At 36.8% G+C, this 15,992-nt stretch overlaps 1 protein-coding gene across 4 annotated transcripts in view; it reads left to right on the forward strand.

Annotated features, from left to right (window-relative positions):
* LOC110464354 (actin-binding LIM protein 1-like) overlaps positions 1-15,992 on the forward strand; it is a 91,107-nt gene that overhangs the window by 6,604 nt on the left and 68,511 nt on the right. The window lies entirely within an intron of this gene.

Genomic DNA, 15,992 nt, shown 5'->3' on the forward strand with positions numbered 1-15,992 from the left:
GGGTGGGTGGGGGGCATCAACTCCATAATGGTTCATTATTACTGTACCAGTCTGAATCATACATAGTGCTACAATTTTTAAACTTGACATTCATATATTTACAAAACGTTTTCATTGGCTGAAAAATAATCAAGTGCTAGAAGTTGGACATTTGCGTATAAAAATGTCATTTATAAAGGATGGCTACTTTAGATGATAAATTTAGTGAAACAAATTATGCATAATTACATTTAGGACAGGAAGGTATATGTATGTTGTTACATTTGTTTTAATAGGTAATTATAATATAAGACATACACTCGTCATAGGTCTCTAGTAAGACAGAACATTTATCATAGAGTTACTGGTTTGATATACACATGTGTATAGTGTAAGGAGTGAGGTCTACTACAGTTGTCCTTTAATTTTCAAATCTACATGTTTAAATGATATAGTATGATAAATATACATACTAATGAATACAGAACAAATCAGAAGATGTCATAATCTCCTAAATGGTGAGAGATTGTAATACAATGGTAATGACCTATATTAGTCACAATGTGTGAAACACAGATGTCCCAGTTTGATATACCTGACACCGAAGTGAATTATAAGTTGATTAAGATCAGTAATATACCACACTTGTATCATAGGGTGTTAAGGGTACTTTAATTTATAGACAATATAAATACAGCTATTGTATTATTGAGTCAGTCCGCACTGCTAATAATATACCTGTCCATGTACGGGTACAATATATCAATTAGTACCTATATCTACCTGGGATAATCCGACACACACACATATATATATATAGTGTCAGGATTCAAGGTATACCATACCTAGGGTATTGTAAATATAAATATTATCTGTGGCTGTGAAAACTTGGTTAGGCCAAAAAAAAATATAGTCTTGTTTCCTGCTACCCGACCGACCCTGTCTTTTCATGCCCGACCCTTAAGTTTTTTTGGACAAAATAAAAAAAAAATAATTTTCCAAATTTCCGGAATTAGGTGCTGTCACCGAACTCCGATTTCGGTCTTTCTCTAAAAACATGGCCGCCTTCAGTGCCATACCAAGCTTCTGATTGGTTGTTTTGTCATTACTTTCGATATTCCCGGCAGTGTACCCTAGTAATTGAACATTGACATTGATACATTTTGAGCTGAAAAAAAACATTTTCCGACCTACCTACCCTTTCTTTTTCCTTTTCTGGCCGGTAGCAGGAAACAAGACTATATTTTGGTTTGGCCTGACATGCTACTTTTGGTGTCATATCTCGATTACACTACAGTACATGTACTATATAAAGTACTTGTAGATTTTGTTTTTGGATTTGTATATATATATACACCAGATAGGTATTCTTTCCATTGCTTGCTTGATTGCCTGACCTTCCTAAGGCTAAGAGTTGATGAAAACAGATCATTTCTCAGAGGGGGATATACATATTTTATATCTCCCTCTGAGAAATGATCTGGTTAAATGGTGGCCTTATAATAAGGACATCTAATTATAAGTCCTTCCTAGCTTAGATCTGAGATCTGTTACTAACATATAAGATATGTTATTTATTGATGGGGGGGGGGGGGGGGGGGGGGGGGGAGCTGTCCAATTTGTGTGTCCTCTACACCTCTTTGAGGATATGTAATTGGTAAAACCCAGACTTGTAAAGCATTTATCATGATTCTATGCTGTAAGTAAACCTATAAAATGAATACTTTTATATTAGTGATGTTATTCATGTAATAGCACCTGTAGGTTATATGAACTATGATTGGAAGACCCACTGGGGCCAAACATCTTGTTGCTTGTGGCAAGGAACATTTCTAAATTTTCAGGCAGGTAAATTTATACACTCTGTATATTGCTATAACATGTGTGGCTACAGTATAAACATGCTGTACACTGTACCTAAAGTCACATCTATACGACCCATGTAAAATGTATCCTGGTCTTAAGGTATCATGTCTGACAAATGTAACTATAAAATACAGGGACTATAACATTCAAGGACTACAACATTCAGGGACTAAAAAATGCATGGACTATAACATTCAGGAGCTATAACTTTCAGGGACTAAAACATTCAGGTACTATAACATTCAGAGACTATAACATTCAGGGACTATAACATTCAGAGACTGCAACATTCAGAGACTGCAACATTCAGGGACTAAAACATTCAGGTACTATAACATTCAGAGACTGCAACATTCAAGGACTAAAACATTCGGGGACTAAAAAAATCATGGACTATAACATTCAGGGACTACAACATTCAGAGACTATAACATTCAGGGACTTTAACATTCAGAGACTATAACATTCAGGGACTATAACATTCAGGGACTAACATTCAGAGACTATAACATTTTCAGGAGCTATAACTTTCAGGGACTATAACATTCAGGAGCTATAACTTTCAGGGACTAAAACATTCAGGTACTATAACATTCAGAGACTATAACATTCATGGACTATAACATTCAGGGACTATAACATTCAGAGACTGCAACATTCAGGGACTAAAACATTCAGGTACTATAACATTCAGAGACTGCAACATTCAAGGACTAAAACATTCGGGGACTAAAAAAATCATGGACTATAACATTCAGGGACTACAACATTCAGAGACTATAACATTCAGGGACTTTAACATTCAGAGACTATAACATTCAGGGACTATAACATTCAGGGACTAACATTCAGAGACTATAACATTTTCAGGGACTATAACATTTAGGGACTATAACATTCAGGGACTGTAACATTCAGAGACTATAACATTCAGGGACTATAACATTCAGAGACTATAACATCAGAGACTATAACATTCAGGTACCATAACATTCAGAGACTATAACATTCAGGGACTATAACATTCAGAGACTATAACATTCAGAGACTATAACATCAGAGACTATAACATTCAGAGACCATAACATTCAGAGACCATAACATTCAGGTACCATAACATTCAGAGACTATAACATTCAGGGACTATAACATTCAGAGACTATAACATTCAGAGACTATAACATCAGAGACTATAACATTCAGAGACCATAACATTCAGAGACCATAACATTCAGGGACTATAACATTCAGAGACTATAACATTCAGGGACTATAACATTCAGAGACTATAACATTCAGAGACTATAACATTCAGAGACCATAACATTCAGAGACCATAACATTCAGAGACTATAACATTCAGAGACTATAACATTCAGGGACTATAACATTCAGGGACTGTAACATTCAGGGACCATAACATTCAGAGACCATAACATTCAGGGACTATAATATTCAGAGACTATAACATTCAGGGACTGTATATGTAACATTAAGGAACATTATCATCTGATTGTGTTGCCACTGTGTTATCTAGAGTGAAGTATTTTTGAGAGCCTCATTTCCTGTGTGCATATTCATGCTATCGGAATTGAAAGTGTATATGTGTCCTGTACATGTATAATATTGATAGAAGTGCTCTTCCTATTCCTATCACGTATCAGATCTCGTATCACATATCAGATCTGCTGCGGAATTTCGTTGATCAAACAACATATTGCCTATCTGGTATTTCTAGTGTTGAGTCACAATGTTTTACATAGAATATATACAAAATTGTGTGCTAAACTAGGCATGAGGCTACATTTTTTTATATTTCAAGGAATTGAAAATGAAAGGGTAGAGCTACTATACCGGGATATAAGGCCCAGACTCAGTTTTAATATTACTCTATTGACACATCGTAACAAATCAACTTTAAAAATAAATCAACAGTAACTGAAGGGACACAAAAACAATAGGTATCAATTAGGGACCAAAGCAGAATGAACTGAGGAGATATAAAAAAAAAACATCGACCAGGAAGACACCACAACAACAGGAACTGAGGAAAACAACCTTAGCAATGGGAACCAAGGAAACACCATGACAACAGAAAGCAAAGAAACACCAAAACAACAAGAATGGAGGACCAGAGACACCAAAAGATAACTGGAACAGAGGAAACACCAAAATAACAGAAACAGAAGAGCCTTTAAACCAACGGGAATATAGGAGACTCAAAACAACATGAATGGGGGACCAGACACACCAAAAGGTAAATAGAACAAAGGACACACCAAAACAACAGGAACAGAGGAGACACCAAAACAACAGAAGCAGAGGAGACACCAAAACAACTGGAGCAGAGGAGACATCAAAACAACTGGAGCAGAGGAGACACCAAAACAACTGGAGCAGAGGAGACACTAAAACAACCGGAACAGAGGACACACCAAAACAACAGGAGCAGAGGAAACATAAAACAAACAAAAACAGAGGAGACACCAAAACAAGATGGAAGGCATCATGAACCCCCACAAAAAAATGCAGTGCTATGGAAATATATTTCCCGCACCACATGTAGCACCAATCATGAAGCTTCCTGTTAGATTAGAAAATACTGGATGAATGTATGGGTGACCAGAAATGTTTAAATCACAGCAAACAAGTCTTATAGTGGACACTGAAATCTCACAGTCAGAAATTGGGGAAAAGTGAAAACATTGAAAAAAACATTCTTTACATGATAAAGTGTCTGACAGAAAAGTCTGGCTAATTAAGTTATTTATTGGTAAACATGTACAGGATATCCTTGTCAGAAAATCCTGTGAATAACTTCTGATGAAGCACTTTCTGTTCACCCCCAGTTATTGAATTGATCACAGGTGTTGTGTGCTAATTTGTTACCCTTTGTAAGTGTTATATAAATACCTGACAATGCACACTAATTGTGTTTATATCTAGCTTTACCTACATGTTTAGTCATCATATATATATATACACACAGCGTTTTTATGTCCGCATAAATCTTGATAATTCTCTGCAATACAAATTTAGTTACAGGAGCTGTGATTTGTTGGTACATGTGTATGTAATTATATACTCGGGATATTCATAAATCTTTCATTTTTTTGTTCATTTTTTGTTCATTTATTTTAGGGTGTAAATTTTACTGCCTGCATGGTCACTATGAATCATTGTAAATATTGTATCTGTATCCTGCAGTATGAAGACAGCCAGTAGGGACACTAGCATGTAACTACTGAGTATGAGGACAGCCAGTAGGGACACTAGCATGTTACTTCTGAGTATGAGGACAGCCAGTAGGGACACTAGCATGTTACTACTGAGTATGAAGACAGCCAGTAGGGACACTAGCATGTTACTACTGAGTATGAGGACAGCCAGTAGGGACACTAGCATGTTACTACTGAGTATGAAGACAGCCAGTAGGGACACTAGCATGTTACTACTGAGTATGAGGACAGCCAGTAGGGACACTAGCATGTTACTACTGAGTATGAGGACAGCCAGTAGGGACACTAGCATGTTACTACTGAGTATGAGGACAGCCAGTAGGGACACTAGCATGTTACTACTGAGTATGAGGACAGCCAGTAGGGACACTAGCATGTTACTACTGAGTATGAGGACAGCCAGTAGGGACACTAGCATGTTACTACTGAGTATGAGGACAGCCAGTAGGGACACTAGCATGTTACTACTGAGTATGAGGACAGCCAGTAGGGACACTAGCATGTTACTACTGAGTATGAGGACAGCCAGTAGGGACACTAGCATGTTACTACTGAGTATGAGGACAGCCAGTAGGGACACTAGCATGTTACTACTGAGTATGAGGACAGCCAGTAGGGACACTAGCATGTTACTACTGAGTATGAGGACAGCCAGTAGGGACACTAGCATGTTACTACTGAGTATGAGGACAGCCAGTAGGGACACTAGCATGTTACTACTGGGTATGAGGACAGCCAGTAGGGACACTAGCATGTTACTACTGAGTATGAAGACAGCCAGTAGGGACACTAGCATGTTACTACTGAGTATGAGGATAGCCAGTAGGGACACTAGCATGTTACTACTGGGTATGAGGACAGCCAGTAGGGACACTAGCATGTTACTACTGAGTATGAGGACAGCCAGTAGGGACACTAGCATGTTACTACTGAACTTTTAAATTGAGATATTTATTTGGGTGTAACCTGAGCGACCTGTAATATAACCATGAATCATACTTTCCTGTTAGGTACGTTTATAACCTGATGACAGGCCTTATTAAAAAAGATATACACCAGTGACCTTAGGCCTGACCTTGGTAGATCAGGCCAAGTACACAACTCTCGAGTGACATGTTTTATAAACGTACCTGATATTTATGAATACAGTTTTGATTTGACACCCTGATGTTCATAAGTCGTACCTGACATCTATTTTATAATCCTGACTTATATATGTGTGCTGGTTTGGATACAAAGACAGGTACACAATGTGATACAAGGATAAAAGAATATTAAATGTCATTTTTTATAGACATCTGGACAATGTAGGTATTGTGTACATGTGTTCTCCTATATATAGCTAATCGTTGTATATATATAGCTATACTAACAGGGACAGCGCTGTCAGCTTAACACCAACAAAATTCAACTTTCTCTGTATAATATATGCTGCCAGATTTATACTGCTTACTGTAATACTCATTGGGCCAGTTTATTTGATCATTTCAATAGGTCAATATCAGAGGGATTACTAGGAAATTTTGAAAAGAAAATGTGAAAATTGTAAAAAAATAAGTGTCAATAACTCTGGTAAATAAAATAACAAGGCTTTAATAATTGAAATCACTGACCTGGCCTGACCTCTCAACGGAAATACTAAACAGCTAGCTACCAATGTTAACAGTTCCTATATTAATGTATTCATATATGTAATGTAAGATTTATTGAAGAAGTTTTTATGTAACCCTACATATTATATTATATATTAAAGCTGAATATGCACCTGACTACTGATAATTTCTTTTAACAGAGATGTTTTATCAATCATGAATGGAAGTTCATCGTCATAGTAGTAGTGGTTGTAGCAGTAATCTGCCATATGTGTGCACATACCAACAAGTTTATGATCACCAAAGCTGCTAGGTCTCACCTCTTGTGTACATTAAACACTGTGAACCTATACCTGTGTTTGAAATAGCTACAGTGGTAATAATCTTATAGATGTTTTGCTAGTTTGGAAGGACAAAATTGAGAAAAAAACATTTGGTATAAACTACTGAATTCCTGTATATTTTTGATTGCTCTATAGTGCTAAGTCATTTAGGAGAGATGTTGATTATAAAATTATTACAGATGCTGGGAAATAAGAGTTGGCTCATTTAAAGGTACATTTACAGAATAAAAAACATATTTGTAGATATGTGTGATGGAGAATGATTGATCCTGATGGAACATAATTGGGTGCCGGCTGGGGTACCTAGCACCTGTACCTGAATATGTTATATATGTGATGTGTATATAGATATGAAAACGACAACAACATCTGGGGATCCAGATCAATTTATTAGGTCTTCTATCTTTCAGTGTGAACTCTATCTTTCAGTGTGAACTCTATCTTTCGGTGTGACACCTATAGCCAGTTTTAACTAGTATTAAATCCCGCCCTGACCTCTTTGATTTCCCTGTAATGGTACAGTTAGGCTGTATATTGCTGGAGGCTGTGTCCATATACAAGTCTACCAGTGACTTTATACCATGACCTGCCTACACTTATGTGCTTTTAATTACATGTTGTGGCTGTCTGTCTACAGTTTATGTGAAGTATGTGTGGAAAGTTCATCAACAAGACTTCGGATGTTAGGTCAACCATGAACATTGCTAGGGTGGCCTTTAAAAAGTGGAAAAAGTTATATTATTTTTATGACAGGAGAATAAATTGTGAAGTCATGATCTGACATAAAATGATACTTACATAAATCAATTTTTATGTGCAGTTTTTGGACTGATTGCTATTTGATCTAAATCCAATGTATTTCTTTCCTTCAAAAAGTATGTATCAGTATCACTATTAAATTTCTGGTAGTGGTTGTTCAAAACTGTCAAGAAGAAGGTTGACGAAAACCTTGTTTGATTACATGTTTGTATATACGTGTAAAACAAATAGCAGTATCATTATAGTTGGCTAAAAACGTGACCTTTAAATTTTGAAAGTGCTCGATTATTTTACTGATTCAGCAAAAGAACTATACATTTCTTATTTGGACCCATTTTATATGAAAGTCAGCACCTGAATTGGGTAATGTTATTAACATATACCTACTTTTCCGAGTCGTTCTAGTTTAAATTAACAGTACAGTACATATTTTAAAAAGATACAATATACTCTTAAATGGACCTCATTTGACACCTGACTATAAATAATCAGAAAGCTCACTGTGTGAGCTAGACTTACACAAGTCCTTGTATCACTGTGAAAATGACCTGGTAATCAATTATACCATATAATGATTGGGACTAGTGTAAGTCTACCTAACAGATACTTATGTACCACTTGTCAATCAAACAACATGACCTCATAATTCATCTGCCAGGTGATGTTTTGTTATGTAGACAGGTAGGTGATCATTAGGGTGTGTGGTTTTGTAATGGATCACTGGACAGGTGTAATCAATTAAGGACAGGTGTGTATGGTTACCTGTGGTACTGCTGCTAAAAGGTTATATGTTATTTCTCCATACATCACACCTCAGGTCTATAGGTGTCTCCCTCCAACAGAGAGCAGCATTGAGTATCTGTTGGGTCGTCTGGTGTCGGTTACAAACAACATTGACTTTGATGTAAAGTAGATTTATCTGTAACTGTTATTCTTGTGTTGTCCAGCATACAAATTGACCTACATTTTCATAACTGACCTGAAATGATAGCAAAAACTAACAGAATTCCAGATAACGGTCATACTAAAGTTATATGCATGTAAAATGAAAAATAAAGAATTTTCTCATTTCTGAAAAATACCTGTTTCTTTGACAGAAATTTTTGCAATTCTGTGCTGATTGTCAATGCCAAATTTGCTGATTTTCTCGGACAATCATTATGCACAGTATATTAAGTATGTGTTGATGATGTGCCATCAATCGCTGCTCCGTAGCCATGGTGATTTTCGGACATTAGTACCTATAATGAGATATTTTTTTATTGTTTTTCTGAAAGAGTTGAGCCCAATGTTATAGGAACTCCTCTAGTAGTTTATATTACCATATTTTACCAGGAATTGCCTCTGGAGATTGGTGGCGGTTCTAATTCTCGTTGATTGTCTGGTGATGATGGGGATAGCAATATATTACGTTACAGGTAATGTTTTTGTTACCAGTACATTGTGGTCAGTGGTGCTGATAATTGTATTGAGACAATTACTGACCATGTTATTATTATAGAGGTCAGAACATTATATATAGAATATAAGTCAAGTAAGAAGTTGTAGACTGCAAATATTTTGTTATGGATTTGGATAAGATATATGTAAGAGTACATATATCTAGTGCACGGTACAGATGTGTTAGGTGTTGCAGTTTTACGTTTGTAGTTTTACGTTATATAAGTTGTTGCCGTTACATAAGCTAGTTGTAATTGAGGTGTCCTAGCTGTCACTGGTTTATCTCTCCTGTAGACTGGCAGCTGTCTGATAATTAAGAACAAACTAATGCATTAATAATGCCATCCCATATCCATTTACTTGCCAGTGTCTCAATCCTTCACTGTAACTTACTAATTTACTAGAACAAAGGGTCGACTATAGCTAACTTTTGAGATTCTGCTATCATTTGTAATTTTCTCAATTTGGTTAGCACCAAGGGGATCTTAAATACAAAGTAGGATACAAAATTAAACCAAGTTTCTTATAATTGATGATGAACATGTAAAGTTTCCTCCAGTGCACCTAATTCTGTGGCAGAATCGATTACTTGCAGCCATATGGGGTACTGGTATTTCTTCTGTTATACCACGGAATAAGATTGTTATCTAAGTCCGTGGTTATACAAACCATGCACATAAACTGTTTAGTCCTGTGATGGTCCAAGGTCGTCTGCAGCGAAAACAGACCCTGACTTATGCATGACCTTAAAAGTGTGCTAGATGATGACCTTTGTGTTTATGATGGCATTGTTTATAATAATTACTTAGGACCAAATAAAAATATTTTGTTTCTTTAACCCCTACCTACCTGACCATTTTTTTTGCCTGCTTTGTAAACTATATAGAAATTATTGTGAAAGTAAAAATGTTTACCCACCCATCGACTCGAAATTGTTCAAACATGTTACAAGAAACACATTTTTGTTTGACCTTGCATTATGTTAAGAAAAAAAGTGAAATAGAGGTTCATGAAAAAATACGTACAGTACTACGTAGTTTAATGTAATGTACAAGTGCAACATACCAGCTGCAGTTCTAAAATATATTTGAGAGTCATCCTGTATCTAAATTGAAAGCTCTGAGGTGAATGTAGAAATGTGTATACATGTAGATAATTACAAGTATCAGACATTTAGATCTGCTATCCCAGCAATTCACTGCAGACAAACAGGATATTATGCGCCAATTGTACATGCTTGAGGTGTCAAACACCAAATTAACATACATATTGTCCCGAAATCTCGTACAGTGAGACTGAGGACCTTCCGTGTGATCTACAATATCCACTAGAAATAATATTTGAGTTTAACAGGTATACAGAATTACTAATTACTAAAGTACAGAAGAAAATAGGCTAATTACACGTTGATTCTGGAGCCCGATGGTTATCCGGGGCCCCTGGTCCTGGAGGCCTTGTTGAATGAGTAAAACATTAATGTTATGGCCGTTGTTTTATTTGCCAGCTTGCTTAGGTACCCTGCCTAGTACAGTGTAAACAATATAATTAATGTGTACAGGTGTAGAATCGTATCTACAAATTACCCAGTAGGATGCCATCATTGTACTGAATTAGGGAGAAAATTAGTGAAACCCAGGAACTAAAACCCATGGTGAGATTTCCCATTTCTGTCCAGATGTGAACTCTACATGTTCTAAAGCCTGTACATAAATTACTCCAGAATCAACGTGTAATTAGCCTACTTTCTTCTGAACTGTAGTAATTAGTAATTCTGTATACCTGTTAAACTCAGATATTATTTCATTTTGTTGCAATGCATAAGAATACACTTTTTGGCAAACCTATACAAACAGTAAAATGGTAGATGCAAAATATTTGCCGGTAAATGCGGATGTGTAGATACATTGTATACATGTACATGTGCAGACTACAATAAAACACCAATTAAACCCTAAAAGTGGAACATTTATCATGAGCAAATGACAAATTTGGAGGTCAAAGATGTCATTCATGCATTTTTCTGTCTCATTTGGATTTCTGGAAGATGACATGTATGTAAAATGATAAAAAAAACCTTGTTCAGAGCTTGTATTCATAAAACTACCATACCCTAAGGCTCAAATTGTACTCCAGCTCTAGTCATAGTTCAAGTAAGAATGCACTTTTTCAAACTCCTTTTATTTGAGTTTTTCTTTAAATAAACAGAGACCTGTAGCTATCAATCATTTTCATGTTTAGATTTTACTTTTGACTCCTCAGCAAAATTTCTATACCTGGAATGTAAGAAGAAAATTGGTTTGAGCATGCAGTTTGAGTTTGAGCTTGAGAACACTTTATGAGCTGGTCGTCGTTTCACTGCTTGTTTTTGAGTAAATGTTGTGTTGCGACTTCTTTCTCATTGAGGCGACTTCTCTCTCATTGAGGAAATGTTTTGGTTAACATTCAGTATTGGGCTGTACCGTGGAGTACACACCTATGGTATGTTGCCACTACGATTATGTCAGTTACCCTGTGGGGAATACGCCTGTGTTTTGGCTCCCTGGAACAGATGGCTCCCATACCTACAGAGATCTGTAGATGCTAACAGTACACCACATCGCTGGTTCAGGCTATTTTATTTTGCTCTTAGGATGAAATAGAAAAAAAAGTACTCTTGACTTCTGCTCTACATTTTAAGGGAAAGTGTTTTTAGTGTATCATCTAATTACCAAATAGTTACCAACAATTGGAACATGTGAAAACAGTTGATGCATATCGCTGAAAATTGACTTGTTTTATGCATGTGTTCCTTTACATGGGGTTTTGATTGTAACCAGGTCGTGGTGTGTTTTATGGGTGAGTGATGGGGTCTGCTCTACAGCAGGCAAAATATAATGTACAGGTTTGGTGGGTTACAATCACCTTAAATGTAAATCTGTATACGTATCCATCCTTAAGATACATGTTCTTCAAGGNGGGTGGGGGTTGTCATCAAGACCTTAGGCTTTGTTTTGAGGACAACACAAAGACCAAATTAGATCTACTTATATTGATTACATCTATATATTTTCTATACTCCTGCTTTATTGTGTTTGTCCGTGCTGACTGGTTCCCAGAACATATTTCAGCCACAGTTTCATGAATTCACATCAAACTTTGTATATAGGTACATTATGGGAAGGTACTGTGTTAAACCTTAAAATAAGGTCACTGTGACCTCAGTTTCACCTTTGACCTCAACATCAAGTTATAAAATAATGGTTTTCAGAGCATATCTGGGCTACCGTTTCATAAAAGGATATAAACATGTATATTACAGGCCTAGGTTGCACCCTAGCATGAGGTCACTGTGACTCATTTGACCTTTGACCTCAAGTACAAAAATATAGTGCAATACAGATTTGTGCAGCTTATCTCCACCACTGTTTCATGATTGGGTTTCAAACTTAAAATGGGGAATGGGGGTATCAATGACGCCCACGCATTGAGTGAAAGCTAGTTCTGTCACCAATTTTTCTGTTGAATGATCATGAGGACTCCTCGGACACCTGGCAATTAGCCAGTTGTTAGAATAACTCATTCACCCCTGAAGACACATTTGAACCCTTCCAATACAAAGGTTGGAATAGTTCATTATGAAATTTCAGGGATGAATGAGTTAATGTGATGTTTCAGTTCAGTGGGATTGCACTATAAGATTGCTGTGGACTATTTAACATGGATCAGCGTTATGGACTCTGTACGTTGTCATATGTCTACAGCACAAACCTGTACTAGATCAACAACAACCTTTTCCATCTCCCCACAAACATTCTCTATTTCTACTTAGAAACAATATTCACCACATTCTCCTGATGTCGACCATTCTTCTTGTGCCTATTTTTCTAAAGCCGTCCTCTGTTTTACCAACCCCTCACTCCTAGAATTCACAGCAGCTTGAGATTCTGTCAGAATCTGCTATGGGTTTTAGTATTTTGGAGGCTGCCTGGGGAAACACAACAGGTCGAGAACTAGGTCAGGTTAGTACAGAAAAGTCGGTACCACTACTTCTGGGAGACTGATCCAAGGATGGTTTGACAGTTCTTAGCTAGTTATCACCTCCTAGCTGTCACCACACTTCCCTCACTCAATATAATAGGTAGTGAAATCCATGCAGTCAAACATTTCTACACTATCTCTAGGTCAAAATTAGTTGTCATGTAATATAACTGTTCTATTTGGAAATTTCCCTATTGGGTGTATTCAGAACCTCTGTGAAACATGCCAACATGGATTTTTTATTGTTCGAAAACACATATACACAGAAAAATAAAATCATGGAGGTTTTGTCAGTGGTATGTCCCTTGGTACCCGTCTTCATACTGTTGCCTCTTACAAGCAAACGTGGAGGTTCTGAATGTGCCTGATACTGTAAAACACCCAAATATAAACCATTAAGATGACAAATATGGCATATTGAAATTTTTAAACAGGTAAACAGAAAAAAATACCACACTAAGCATATATAACCAGAACAAATCCCACACTAGGGCCTTACATGTAGTTGTTTCTGTGAGAGTACATGTGTTTTTACTGATATCAGCCCGTTACTCAAGATGTCAGCCAGCAGCTGATACACTCAGCAGTCTGAGGCAGTGGGTAGGGTCTCCGTGATGTGACACAGTAATCAATACACACACAAAACTCTAATAAAGTCTACGTCTGCATGTTCCATACCTGAAACATGTCTAGCAAAGCTGATAAGATCAGAATTAATGAGTTAGATTTAATGTTGGACTACAACACACAGTTGTTTCGGGTATACTTCAGGTTAATGATAATTCTCTTAAGACTTAATGTTTTGTGACCTGTACAGGTAAGTGGTGATATGGAATATGTTTACTTGTTTTATGATCTTGGAGCTTACATTATATTGACATTTTATCGGGGAAATGTATGACAATTTCATCAGGTGCTTATTGTATTACAGTGACTGGTATAGTGTTGTGTACAGTATGCTGGTAGGTGCTTGTTGTATTACAGTCACTGGTATAGTGTTGTGTACAGTATGCTGGTAGATGCTTGTTGTATTACAGTCACTGGTATAGTGTTGTGTACAGCATGCTGGCAGGTGCTTGTTGTATTACAGTAACTAGTATAGTGTTGTGTACAGTATGCTGGCAGGTGCTTGTTGTATTACAGTAAATGGTATAGTGTTGTGTACAGTGTGCAAGCACATAAAACACTGGTGGTGTTTGAGAACTCTTGGTACACCTACTAAACTGACACCTAACTGAGGTAGATATCTCATATCCGACAAGATCGTACTCATCAAGTTTTGTTTTATTTATTTAAGGAAATATAGTTGGCGTAAAGCAGATTGTGAAGTGTTTATTTAGAATATCATTCAGGAATATTTCCTCTGTCTCAATTTCTCTAAACTGTCGCAGTCTGGATTAGTTTCACTGATGTTTTGATCATCTAGAGCAAGTCTATAGTTACTTCAAATGAATCTGGCATGGCATGGTTTCAGTATTGACCTACATGATTGCTGTATATATAGGGTGCTCGTACATATAGGGTGCTTGTATATATAGGGTGCTTGTATATATAGGGTGCCCCTGTAGAACATATTTTACAAGTTTGTTGAATCCTGATGTCAGATTGTAGAGGGACCTCATCTCCAAGCTCCAATAATCATGATCAATGCCTGGAGGACCAGCTGGGTCCAAAATACAACGAAGTGTATAACATACAGCATGTGACAGGATTCAGGTTGTCGTGTGACGATGTGACAGGATTCAGGTTGTCATGTGACGACAAAGTTAAAAATATGTGATTAAGTTCTACATTCACGTACATGTACATCGCCGTGAGCATATGGTGGCCATGGGTAGCAGCACTTACTAGGATGATGTAAACAGTTTCTCTCATAATGTAAAAATTATTTCTACAAAACTTATTTGTATTTTCAGGGCAAGCACAGAAATTTCAAAAACACTGGTCCTTCTGATAAGTGATTGTGAGATTATTATCATTCTTTTATCCAAAACAAAACATACTGGTTACAAACACTTTGGGAAGTAGCATATGTCCTGTAAGAGAACATGAAGTTGTGTTTCCTGTCAGTTAAGTTTATTTGATATTAAACAGTATACTTTAGACATAAAGTAATATTCAATTGATGATTTCACACTGACGCGAATAGCACAAGTTGACACATACGTGTATGGTGAAATTGTTCATTTGTTTGCGGACCTGAAATGCTGTTGTATGTACTCTCCAGTCTATAAAAGGAACGATTGCTTCAAAAGCTCACCACCATTATATAAATGCAGGCAAATACAGAGAACAAATGTATTGCGTAGGATGCACATTCATGCATAATTAGACTCAGGTGCACTATTGATGTTGATTTGTAGGAACGGGTGACATCATAATTGATGAGGATTTGAAGTTAATAGCCTTCGCCACTTGTACATGAGTTGTTGTGTAGATTTACCATGTAGAAGATTGTCCAGGGATGGTTGTAGTGTAGATTTACCATGTAGAAGATTGTCCAGGGATGAGTTGTAGTGTAGATTAACCATGTAGAAGATTGTCAAGGGATGAGTTGTAGATACTGGTACGCCCACAGTGATGATAGTTGTAGTGTAGATTTACCATGTAGAAGATTGTCCAGGGATGAGTTGTAGTGTAGATTTACCATGTAGAAGATCGTCCAGGGATGAGTTGTAGATACTGATACGCCCACAGTGATGATAGTTGTAGTGTAGATTTACCATGTAGAAGATTGTCCAGGGATGAGTTGTAGT

This window comes from Mizuhopecten yessoensis, unplaced genomic scaffold, assembly GCF_002113885.1.
Source record: "Mizuhopecten yessoensis strain PY_sf001 unplaced genomic scaffold, ASM211388v2 scaffold1539, whole genome shotgun sequence".
In the NCBI taxonomy this organism is placed as follows: Eukaryota; Metazoa; Mollusca; class Bivalvia; order Pectinida; family Pectinidae; genus Mizuhopecten; species Mizuhopecten yessoensis.